Genomic DNA, 10,661 nt, shown 5'->3' with positions numbered 1-10,661 from the left:
GCACTGGTTAGGGAAGGAAGGGGCCAAGACTCCCCTGATGGGCACTTGAGCACCTCAAGGCTCCTGGGAGTCCTTCACCCCAGCTCCCCACCATCACAACCCCCCCCTTGCAGGGGTTCTCAGTGGTCTGTTCCGTTGCCTGGTGCAGGTTTGAGTTCCTCACCAAACACCTGAGTGTTCACAGCCTACGTTGGCCTGCCTGGGCAGGCTGTGGTTGTGGTGGCAAGAGCCAAAGCCAACTTAGCTTGATGGAGGCACCAAGGACTGCCCTACAGCCATATTAGCGGGTGGTCCTGGAAGAAGTAGGCAGGGTTGTGGCAGCATTGTCTGAAGACATGAAGCCAGGCCCTAATCCTTATGGTGTTCCTTGGGAGTTGGTGATGTGTAGAGCTATTGGATGTTTTGCTCTTCTCTTGTTTTTGTGGAGAAGTTTTCATTGTGTTAGAAGCAGGCTTTATGTGGGAAGAGAAAAACAGCTGGCTTTAAAACTTTCTAGAAGAATTGAAGAAAAATGTGAACTACTTGAAAAAGTCAGCCTTGTTCAAAAAGAGCTCGAAGGCTTAGAGTCAACTTTAAAGGGCAGCAGTTCTGAGAAGGGTCCAAGAGACGTCCCAAATTTGGAGGCAACCTATGAAAAGCTGCATAGGTCCAAACCTAGCCATGGGGATGAAAGACTCTTCCTAGAAAAAGAGCTAGAAGAACAAAAGGCCAAACACTGTAAACAGGATGAAATCATGGCAGATATATCGAGAAGGATAAAGTCCCTTGAAGGTGAATCAGAATCAATCAGCTCACAAATAGCTGAAACTAAAACAAACTTGAGACTGCTTCAAATGAGTGAGGAAGGACTTCAGCTGGCAATGAAGGAAGCCTTGGATGAATGTTCCCAGCTTCAGCAAAGTCAGGAACCCATCTTACAAGGAGACACTGAAGCACGGAGGGAACAAGGATGTGTCCAATGTAAAGAGAGCACCACATTGGAAGACTTTCAATTCCATGCAAAACAAGCTCAAACTGATAAAGAAAATCACATGGAGTCTCTGACTGAAGGCTTGCTGAAGATAAAAGATAGGTCTTCTCCAAGCAAGGGAGCCCAAACAGACATTGGGAACTTGGAATGGGGAATGACGAGTGAATCAGGAATTGGTGCTCACTTGGATGATGAGCCCAAAGGAGCTTTGAAGAAACTGGTTGATGGCGCTAAGCTAAAGGCCTCCTTAGAAACCTTAGAAGGACAAAGATATCAAACTTGTGCTTCCTTATCTGAAGTAGAGAAAACAAAGGAAGACCTTAGAGAACAGATTAGAAGTCTGAAGGCCGAACAGGCAACCTTGCTGTCAGAAAATACACAGCTTGAAGGTGAGAATGAGAACCTTCAGCAGAAATTTAAAGTCATGATGGAATGCTATCAAGAAAATATGATGAAACTCCATAGGAAACTCAGAGTAGAGGAAAATTACCAGGTGGAGCAAGAGGAGAAACTTTCCAAGGTCAAAGAAGAGATGGGCCATACAAGAGAAGAGCTGGAGACCTACAGAAAGCGAGCCAAATATCTTAAAGAAGAATTGGAGAGAACCATTCAGTCCTGTCAGGGGAAGATTATTTACTCTGAGAAAAAAGCACATGAGAGTGATTTGGCAGTTTGGATTGCTGAAAGAAACCTCCATTATTTCAAGAAACAAAACGCTCGCAATAGACAAAAGTTAACTGAAAGGCAGCTTCAATTTGAACTTCTAGAGGAAGATCCCTGTGCACTTGGTGTTTCAAATGTAGCATTGGGCAGAAAGCATTCCCCCAATGGTCCCTCACCATTGGGTCCTCCTTGGCAAGGTGGATGTTATTCGAATTATGGTAGACCATCGCGACCAGCAGAACTCAGAGGTTCTAATCTGCCTTCTTTGGATAAAAAGGATGGGCCTATGTCTTCAGAAAGTCAATCCAGTAGAAAGGAGACCAAAATCAATCTTGATGATTCCAATGTGCCCGATTCATCTCTCCCTGCTGAAAACCAAGCAACTGGCTCCGGCTCATTTTTGACACCTTTTCCTCCAGTCAGAGGTGAATTGTTTCCTGTGGACCCAAGGAGTCAGTTCATGAGAAGAGGACCATTTTTCCCTCCGCCTCCTCCAGGAAACAGGTATGGGGCACCTCGAGATTATTTTCCACCGGGCCCACCACCCCCTCCATTTTTTCCAATGCCAGATGTCTATGAATGGAGGTATTTTCCTCATGACCTTCTTCCAAGAGCTGGATGTCCTCCCCCCACCCCTGCATTCTGAAAGTAGAAGTGAGTGCCCTTCAGGCTTCATTCCGCCTTCAAGTGAGCCTGCTACTGAACATCAACAAGAAACCTGATGTTTTTGATCTCTCTTCAAAAGTAATTTGACTTACCTCTCATTTTTAGTTTTTAAGTAATTGCTTTTACTTAAATAAGTGATTATACTTTTGCTTTGATTGAAGCTAAATAAAACTATAATTCTCAGGATAGTATTTTGGAAATAAAGATGGTTTAAATATGATACTATGAGTAAATTATTTCCATTCTGTTTTACTCTAAAGATTACAGCATTGAATTTGATTAATCCACTATTCTATAAACAACAATGGGATTTTCATGTATGTCATCTAGCCTTTGGGGATATTTTAAATGCCCAACAAAGGCAGTCCCTTTATAGAAAGAAGTGTATTTACTATGATTGTAGCAAATGTGAAAGGAACTTTATGCTTAATGAAAGATTCTCATTGATTTTCAGTCTTGTGGGGCATGTCAACTAGTTTTCCCATAATACAATAACTAGAGCATATTAAGAGTAAACTAGAAAACACTACTAAATATGTCATGGAAGTAGGAGATCTCAAAGACAAAGAAAGTTGCAGTTCTCAGAAAACATTTTGGAATTGGAAACCACAATTTAAACTTACTCTGTTCCCATTTTCCCTGAGTCATCTTGATGACTTCTTCTTCTTCTTCCTCCCTCCTCCTCCTCCTCCTTCTTCTTCCTATTTTTCTTTGTGTTCTTCATCTTTGAGTTCTTCTTCTACCTTTAATTAATTAATCACTCAATCAATCAATTAATTAATTTTTATGTGGTTCTAAGAATCCTACTCAGTACCTTGCATGTGCTAAGTGAGGGCTGTTCCACTGACCCACAACCCCAGTTCCTGTCTTTTATATTTGATGCCCATTTTCCTGAAATTTAGAATTGCATTCTGCTGTGGTTCACTGATAAAGGTTTACCTAATCTTTGGTTTTTGGGGAGATATTTGTAAAATACACATGAATTATTAGGACACTGAAAAAAGAATCAGACACATAATTCTCAGCTTTTGGTATTCTTAGATTTGATACTCATAAAATGACTCTGCTAAACTACTTTAAGTTTTTTGAACTGCTCACTTTCAACTTCTATATCATTGCCAACAAGTGACAATTGGCCAACCTGCACCAATACACAGAGAACACTTTGAACAAGTTTTACCCAATAGAGACCAAGAACGAACATGTATTAAAAATGCCCTAACTATAGTTAAAGCTTTATTCAAATGTTAAATATGCTCTCTAAATGTGTGTGTGCATGTGTTTAAAGTATACATTTAAACCTGAAATGAAAGTAGTAGTATAACCTCCTTCTTAAAAATAAGAAGCAGCTCTTTATTAAAGCATTTGAAGCAGTGAAGAATCTGCTTGATACTTGAGCCCAAAATTAATAGAAATAAAAAAATTCGGGTCTTGCAAAAGAAAGTCTACACTTTTAATAAATCTAATAATTCTGTTTTCCCTCAAGAGTCACACTGGTTGTCAAATCAGTCCTTACTTGCCAGCATAAAATATTACTTTCTCTAAGCGAGTGGATGAAAGTTCCGAAGTTATGGTCTGTATAAAATGAACTGATGATCACTCACTGATTGTTATCCAGAACTACTTTTGCCCTAACTACTATTGGTGAATATTTTCTCATATCGTTCATGTCTTATACCAGTCAACTTGAAAGAATCTAATTTCAGGTTTTAATCCGAACGGAAATAGTGAAATACCATGATACAGTCCTTTAACAACATTTTGCTTTAAGAGAAAAAAAGGTGAAAGGCTGTTCTAAACAAAACACCACTTACTAAATCAACTTCCAACTAAGTAAATGACAGTCAAGTAAAACAAAACAATTTTTGTGGGAGGCCATCCTCACACGTGATTTGAGTTACCTCCATGGCTGGGTGAGAGGCGTTCAGACGCAGCTGTGTCAGAGATTTCCCCATCCTTCTCCAGGTCCGAGGGCTTGTCAGTGCAGAGGCGTGTCTGGTCACTGCCCCGAAGACCCAATCCTTGCCCCTGACCTTGGGCTGCTGCCCCCCTTAACCTTCATTGGATGGGATTTTCCCTGGAATTTTTTGTTTCTCAATGAAAGTCCACTCCCTGGCATGTTCCCTCTTGCTAGCCTCTTCAGTAAACCTCGTTACTGCATTTGGTGGCTGGTGGTGGGAGCTAGGAGAAGCCCTCCCAGAGCTGGTATTAAAGGGAATGGAACCACCATTTGACCCAGCTATTCCCCTTCTCCGTCTATTCCCTAAAGACCTAAAAAGAGCATGCTACAGGGACACTGCTACATCGATGTTCATAGCAGCACAATTCACAATAGCAAGACTGTGGAAGCAACCTAGATGCCCTTCAATAGACGAATGGATAAAAAAATGTGGCATTAATACACAATGGAGTATTACTCTGCATTAAAAAATGACAAAATCATAGAATTTGGAGGGAAATGGATGGCATTAGAGCAGATTATGCTAAGTGAAGCCAGCCAATCCCTAAAAAACAAACGCCAAATGTCTTCTTTGATATAAGGAGAGTAAGAACAGAGTAGGGAAGAAGAGCATGAGAAGAAGACTAACATTAACCAGGGATGAGAGGTGGGAGGGAAAGGGAGAGAGAAGGGAAATTGCATGGAAATGGAAGGAGACCCTCAGGGTTATACAAAATTACATACAAGAGGAAGTGGGGGGAAAGGGAAAAATAATACAAGGGGGAGAAATGAATTACAGTAGAAGGGGTAGAGAGAGAAGAGGGGAGGGGAGGGGAGGAGGGATAGTAGAGGATAGGAAAGGCAGCAGAATACAACATACATGAGTATGTCAATATATAAATCAATGGAAGTGTAACTGATGTGATTCTGCAATCTGTATACGGGGTAAAAATGGGAGTTCATAACCCACTTGAATCAAAGTGTGAAATATGATATATCAAGAACTATGTAATATTTTGAACAACCAACAATAAAAAAAAAAGAGGAGACTCTTGGTTATGATCAGAGGTTGAACTACCATATGCTTCAGAGGCTAGGATTTTTATAAATTATCATGTTTACAAATAGTCTTTGTGTAATTTATATTTACCTGTATATACAGTTTATTATTTTATATCTTTTTTTAAAAAATGAGATGAAGGGGCTGGGGCTCAGTGGTAGAGCACTTGCCTAGCATGTGTGAGGCACTGGGTTTGATTCTCAGCACCACATATAAATAAAATAAAGGTCCATCGACAACTACAAAACTATTTTAGAAAATGAGATGAAGGCGTAATTCACACACAATAGAATTCAACCTTTTTAGTGTATAGTCTGTGAGTTCTGACAAATACAGCCATATAATTACTATCCTAGTCAAGATAGAGAATAGTTCTGTCACCCCAAACTCCCCTCTGCTCATTGTAGTCTCTCCCTTTCCCCACCCCTTGTCCCTGGAAACCACTGATCTATGTCTGTCCCTACAGTTTGGGCTTTTCCAGAATTCCATATGAAAGGAACCTTAGAGTGTATAAGAGCCTGCAGGTTTAGTACTTACCTAGAAGCACATTCATTTTTTTGGGGGGGGGGTACTGGGGATTGAACCCAGGAGTGCTTTACCAATGAGATACACCCCTGGTCCTTTTTACTTTTTATTTTGAGACAGGTCCTCACTAAGTTGCTGAGGCTGGCATTGAAGTTGGGATCCTCCTGCCTGAGTCTCCCAAGCAGCTGTGATGACAGGCACGCCCACTGAGCCCAGATAGGAGCACTGTCTTGCAAATAAACTGCTGACTTTATTCAAGGTATTCAACTGAAGATGAATACCTTGAATAAAGTCAGCAGTCAGGAAAGGGCTCTCCCAGCCAGGAACTGGGATTTATAAAACTCTGCTTCCTGTCCTGGATAATAGGCACAAAATGAACCACTTACCTTACACTAAAATGGGAATAATCACACATAAGCTGAACATCTAGTCTGCATGACATGAGGACAGATGCTGTGCTGCCAGCAGGCTGTGGTGTTCTGAGACAAGGAACTCACCTGAATGCTAGCCCAGGGACCGTTTATCCACTGGGGACAGTAGATGTCATCACAATGCTACTCCAGAGAAGCATCTCCACAGTCAAGGCACACACAGGACCCCACAATACGGTCAACCCTGTGAAGAAATCCAAAGCCAGGAGCAAAAGTCAGCAGGCTTCCTTGTCCTCCGGGGGCCTGCGGGTGAGCGCCCCTCGCCCGCTGGTTCTTGGTGTGCCGGGGCCTTTGGGGTTAGCCCCTCAGGGACGCCAGGGAGCAGTGACCTCTGGAGCCCGCGGGAGAGCGCCCCTCGCCCGCTGATCCCCAGTGTCCTCTGTGTCCCCAGGCTGAGCGCCCCTCGCCCAGCAGTGCCCAGTGGGTCTCCTCTGGGGCCCTTGGGTGCTGCCCCTCCCTCGCCAGTGCTCAGTCTGCCCTGGGCCCTGTGGGTGAGCGCCCCTCGCCCGCCAGGGCTCAGTGTCCTCTGAGCCCTAAGGCCACCTGGCGCCTGGGGAGTGAACTGTGTGGCTGGGGTCTTCCTCTCCCAGGCTGGGACACCCTCTTTGGCCTGAGGGGTGCAGAGTCCCTGTGGAGGACGCCACCCTGGAGACTTGGAGCAAGGTGGAGAGCTCCTCCTGGCAAACAGCTGGCTTTTGGCCTCTGGTGCGGCCCTGCAGGCAGGCTTGTGCTGGAAACCTGCAACCCCAGGAACACTGTTAGGGGATCTCAACTCCAAGGGCACCCAGGACCCGGATCCATCCCGCCGGACACACCATTTTCTGTGCTTTGGCCTGCGCTCCTGTGCATGACCCCCACCTGCCCGGGATCGCGGAGGTCCCTGGCACCAGTGGACGCGGGGCCAATTTTCAAGGCTTGTGGGGATCTCCTGGGACGCGCCACCAGGCGCTGTCTGGGCCCCAGGGAAGAACCCAGTGGGAGCCCTGGATCCAGAGCAGCGCCCACCTGGGCAGGAGCGGGGGAGATTTGGCATACAACAACTCCCCACCGTCATGAAGGACCTGTGGAGACCCGTTTCTGAAAAGGGCACCACTGTCCCACCCTGGCCCAGGTAAGGGAGACTTGGGGCTGAGGGCATCTCCGAAAAAGGGGCCCAGGACTCTGAGCCCTGTGGGAGAGCGCCCCTCGCCCACTGGCACTCATTCTCCAGGGTTGCTGCTGCGGGTGAGCTCCCTCAGCCCCCCAGCGCTCTGGCTGCTCGGGGTTCTGGGGGTGAGCGCCCCTCACCCAGAAGTGCTCCGGGTGGCCCTGAGTGTGGAGGGGAGCCAGGGGAGCCAGCCTGGCCCTGGGAAATGGGCTCAGGCTTCCTTGGTTCCTGGGGGTGAGCACCCCTTCCTTCTGCAGTGCTGGGCCTGGCCTGCTGGCTGTGGGTGAGCGCCCCAGGCGGCCTGCAGTCCCCAGGGCGCTCTGGGCCCTGCTGATGAGCGCCCCTCGCCCTGCCTTGCTCAGTGTGCTCTGGGGTGCTGCTTGTGTGCGCGTGGCGGCCTCCGCCCCAGCTCCCCAGGGTCCCAGCCCTGTTCCCTTTCCCCAGGGTTCTGCTTGGGAGGGCCCCTGGGTCCCTGGCTGAGCGCCCCTGGCTCAGTCTCCTCTGGGTCCTGAGGGGTGAGCGCCCCTCGCCCAGAAGTGCCCAGTGGGTCTCCTCTGGGGCCCGTGGGTGCTGCCCCTCCCTCACCAGTGCTCAGTCTGCCCTGGGCCCTGTGGGTGAGTGCCCCTTGCCTGCCAGGGCTCAGTGTCCTCTGGGCCTCTGGGGGAGTTCCCCTTGCCTGCCAGGGCCCAGTCTCCTCTGAGCGCTCCTTGCCTGCTGGTCCCCAGTGTCCTCTGTGTCTGGAGTCCTAGCTCTCCTGGGTCAATCTTTTCAGGGTCCTGTGGGGGTGAGTGCCCTTCACCCAGCAGTTTCCTTGGGTCTTGTTTTAGGCCTGTGGGTGATGCCCTGGGCCCTGTGGGTAAGTGGTGCTTGCCTGCCAGTGTCCTCCTCTGTCCTCATCCCTGGTCCTCTTTTTTCCTGGGCTCTCATTCACTTGGTCTATCTGCTCAGTCACCTGTACATTCTGACTACAGCCACTGTTAGCCTCATGGTCTTCCTACTCAGCCATCTGGACTCTTTTTAGTATTTCCTTTTTTGCTTGTTTTTTGTAGAGCTTGTTATATGGTTTCTTTTGGGTTCTTGAGATACTGGGTGTTTGAATTTCTTGGCTGCCCATGGTGGGGTGCATGGCTGCTCTAAATGTGTAGCTGACCTTCATGTCCCCAGCTTGTGATGCTTGCTGGAGACATTTGGCTGTCCTGGCTGTTGTTTTCTGGAGGAAGTGTTGGGGTTTGAGAGTGGGTTCTCCTTTCCCATCTTGAGTTTAGCATTTTGGGGACATACTCGCCATGTTCTGCTCTGTAGCCAGTCGAGGAGAAGCACTGAGGGGAGGAACAAGAGCTCCAGGCCTAGCAGGTGAGTGGGGAAAGGATCTGAGTGGGGTGGGCCTGGGCCCTTCTTTGTCCTGGGCCTGACCCAGTGGTGTGCCATGCCCCTTAGCCCTCCTGGGACTTCAGAGGTCATCAGTGGGCCCCTCCCTGCACCCTACCTGTGGTTCCATTGGATGTGGATCAGCAGGCTTTCTGAAGAGCACTTGTGGACTCATTATTAACTTCACTGGTACATGCACTTCACAAGTCATCTTAAAATAAACCTCTCTTGATTGTAAATTCCACAGATCAAGGGCTTTTCACCAAATGCTTCAGTTCTGGCTGGACTTGTGTATCTGTAGCCAGCTGATGGTTGCCACAGAACTACCATAGACGAGATCAATCTCATAGCAAATGCTTCACTGCTATCTGATTCAAGAGAGAATTTGCTTGTGGTGTTCACTGGCTAATATTGAGTGTAGTTCTGACAAGAATGTTGGTTGATAATTTTATTTATATATAAGACAAAAACAAAGCAAGCAGAACATTCATGTGCATTGCACTACTTTGTGTAGGGCAAAGGGGTGTTCTGGGTTGAATGGATGCTAGTGTTGAGTTGAGTACTGGAAGTGTAGTTCCACACACTTTTGTAGCTATTCACAATGGAATAACTACAGACATAAAAATTCCTGCATTATTACCCTTTTCTCCATCTCATCATTAAATTGAGACAATTATCAAAACAGCAAACCAGCCTGCAACAGGTGGTGATTGCCGATTTTCCTTTTGTAGATGCCTCATGCGACCCGTACTCTGCATGGCTAGGAAGGGACCTGGAGTAGAGCATGCCAGGTTTGCAACTGAAAAAGACTCAGGTGATAGCAAGACTCGGGGGAGAGATGCCCAGGTCATAAGCCCTGAGAATAGCAAGGAATCTGGAAGCCCGGAGTCTGGTCCTAGCAGCCTAGGTTGGGCTGAAATGTCCAAGCATGAGCCCTGCCATGGCCGAGCATGGCTTTTACACGCATGTTCCCATGCACAAGGAAATATGCACATGGCATTGAGGGAGGATGCAGCATAGCTGGCAGGGTTTGGGGCCACAGGGCCAGCTCTGTCCTAGAGCCCAGCTGTGAAGGCTAATACCCTTTTGCTGTCTGCCCTGCTTCCATCCAGCTTCCAGGGCTGCTCTCCCTCCCCAGGCTTCTCCTGGCCCTCTGGTCCCTCCAAATGACTCTTCTCCTGGAGCCTCCACCACTGCTTCACTCTAGAAGAACCCAAACCAAAGATCACAGGTTGGCTTGGGCTCTGCAGGGCTCCTCTGAACCTGAAGTTAGAGTTTAAGAAAACCATATATACCTTCATTCAGAGCAACCAACAGGGACTTTCAGGAGAAAAAGAAACCACTGAAAACTGAGAGATTGGGCAAACGCATCCACCTTAGTAGGGCTTTAGGATCTGGCACTCAAAAACACAAATAAAAGCAAAGCCACCCTCTAATCAGCAAAGTCATTTCTTGAAATGAAAATATCAAGTGTCACTGAGGATGAGTTGAAATGGATATTTCCAAATAAACTACAGGCCAAGAAGCTAGTAGGAAGTATATGGAAAGTAAGTTCATAACTGGACCAGCACACAACCCAGCCTCAGCACACATGCCTTGGGCTCAATAATGCAGATGGAACAATCAGAAGGAACTCTGGCTCACTTGTCCACTTCTAGAAATTGTAAAGCACTTGAAAGGGGCAGGAGGAAGTGTTTATCCAGTAAGGCAGGATGAGCCCATGAAATGGGCAGTGCAGTGTGATAAGAAAATTCTGTTTCAGACCCAGGGAGGAAACTCCATGTGATGAAGAGTGAAGGTGAAGGAGCTGAGAAGCTGGACAGAGTGGGCAGAACATGGTGAAGCTGCACAGAAGGCCACAGGGAGCAGGAACAGACCCAGCTGTCAGATGG

At 47.0% G+C, this 10,661-nt stretch overlaps 1 long non-coding RNA gene and 1 pseudogene across 1 annotated transcript; one reads left to right on the top strand and one right to left on the bottom strand.

Moving 5' to 3' along the window:
- The first annotated feature begins 320 nt into the window (after positions 1-320).
- LOC144375639 (melanoma inhibitory activity protein 2 pseudogene) lies at positions 321-2,355 on the top strand (annotated as a pseudogene).
- Positions 2,356-2,926: 571 nt separating this feature from the next.
- On the bottom strand, positions 2,927-6,430 carry LOC144375806 (uncharacterized). Its single transcript, XR_013435676.1, has 2 exons — positions 6,321-6,430; positions 2,927-3,042 (listed from the first exon to the last, which is right to left on the bottom strand). It is a non-coding gene; the product is annotated as an uncharacterized LOC144375806 (long non-coding RNA).
- Positions 6,431-10,661: the final 4,231 nt, after the last annotated feature.

Source organism: Ictidomys tridecemlineatus, chromosome 3 (assembly GCF_052094955.1).
Source record: "Ictidomys tridecemlineatus isolate mIctTri1 chromosome 3, mIctTri1.hap1, whole genome shotgun sequence".
Lineage (NCBI taxonomy): Eukaryota > Metazoa > Chordata > Mammalia > Rodentia > Sciuridae > Ictidomys > Ictidomys tridecemlineatus.
Note: the sequence above shows the minus strand (reverse complement) of the source record. Positions and strands in the feature narration are given on the sequence as shown.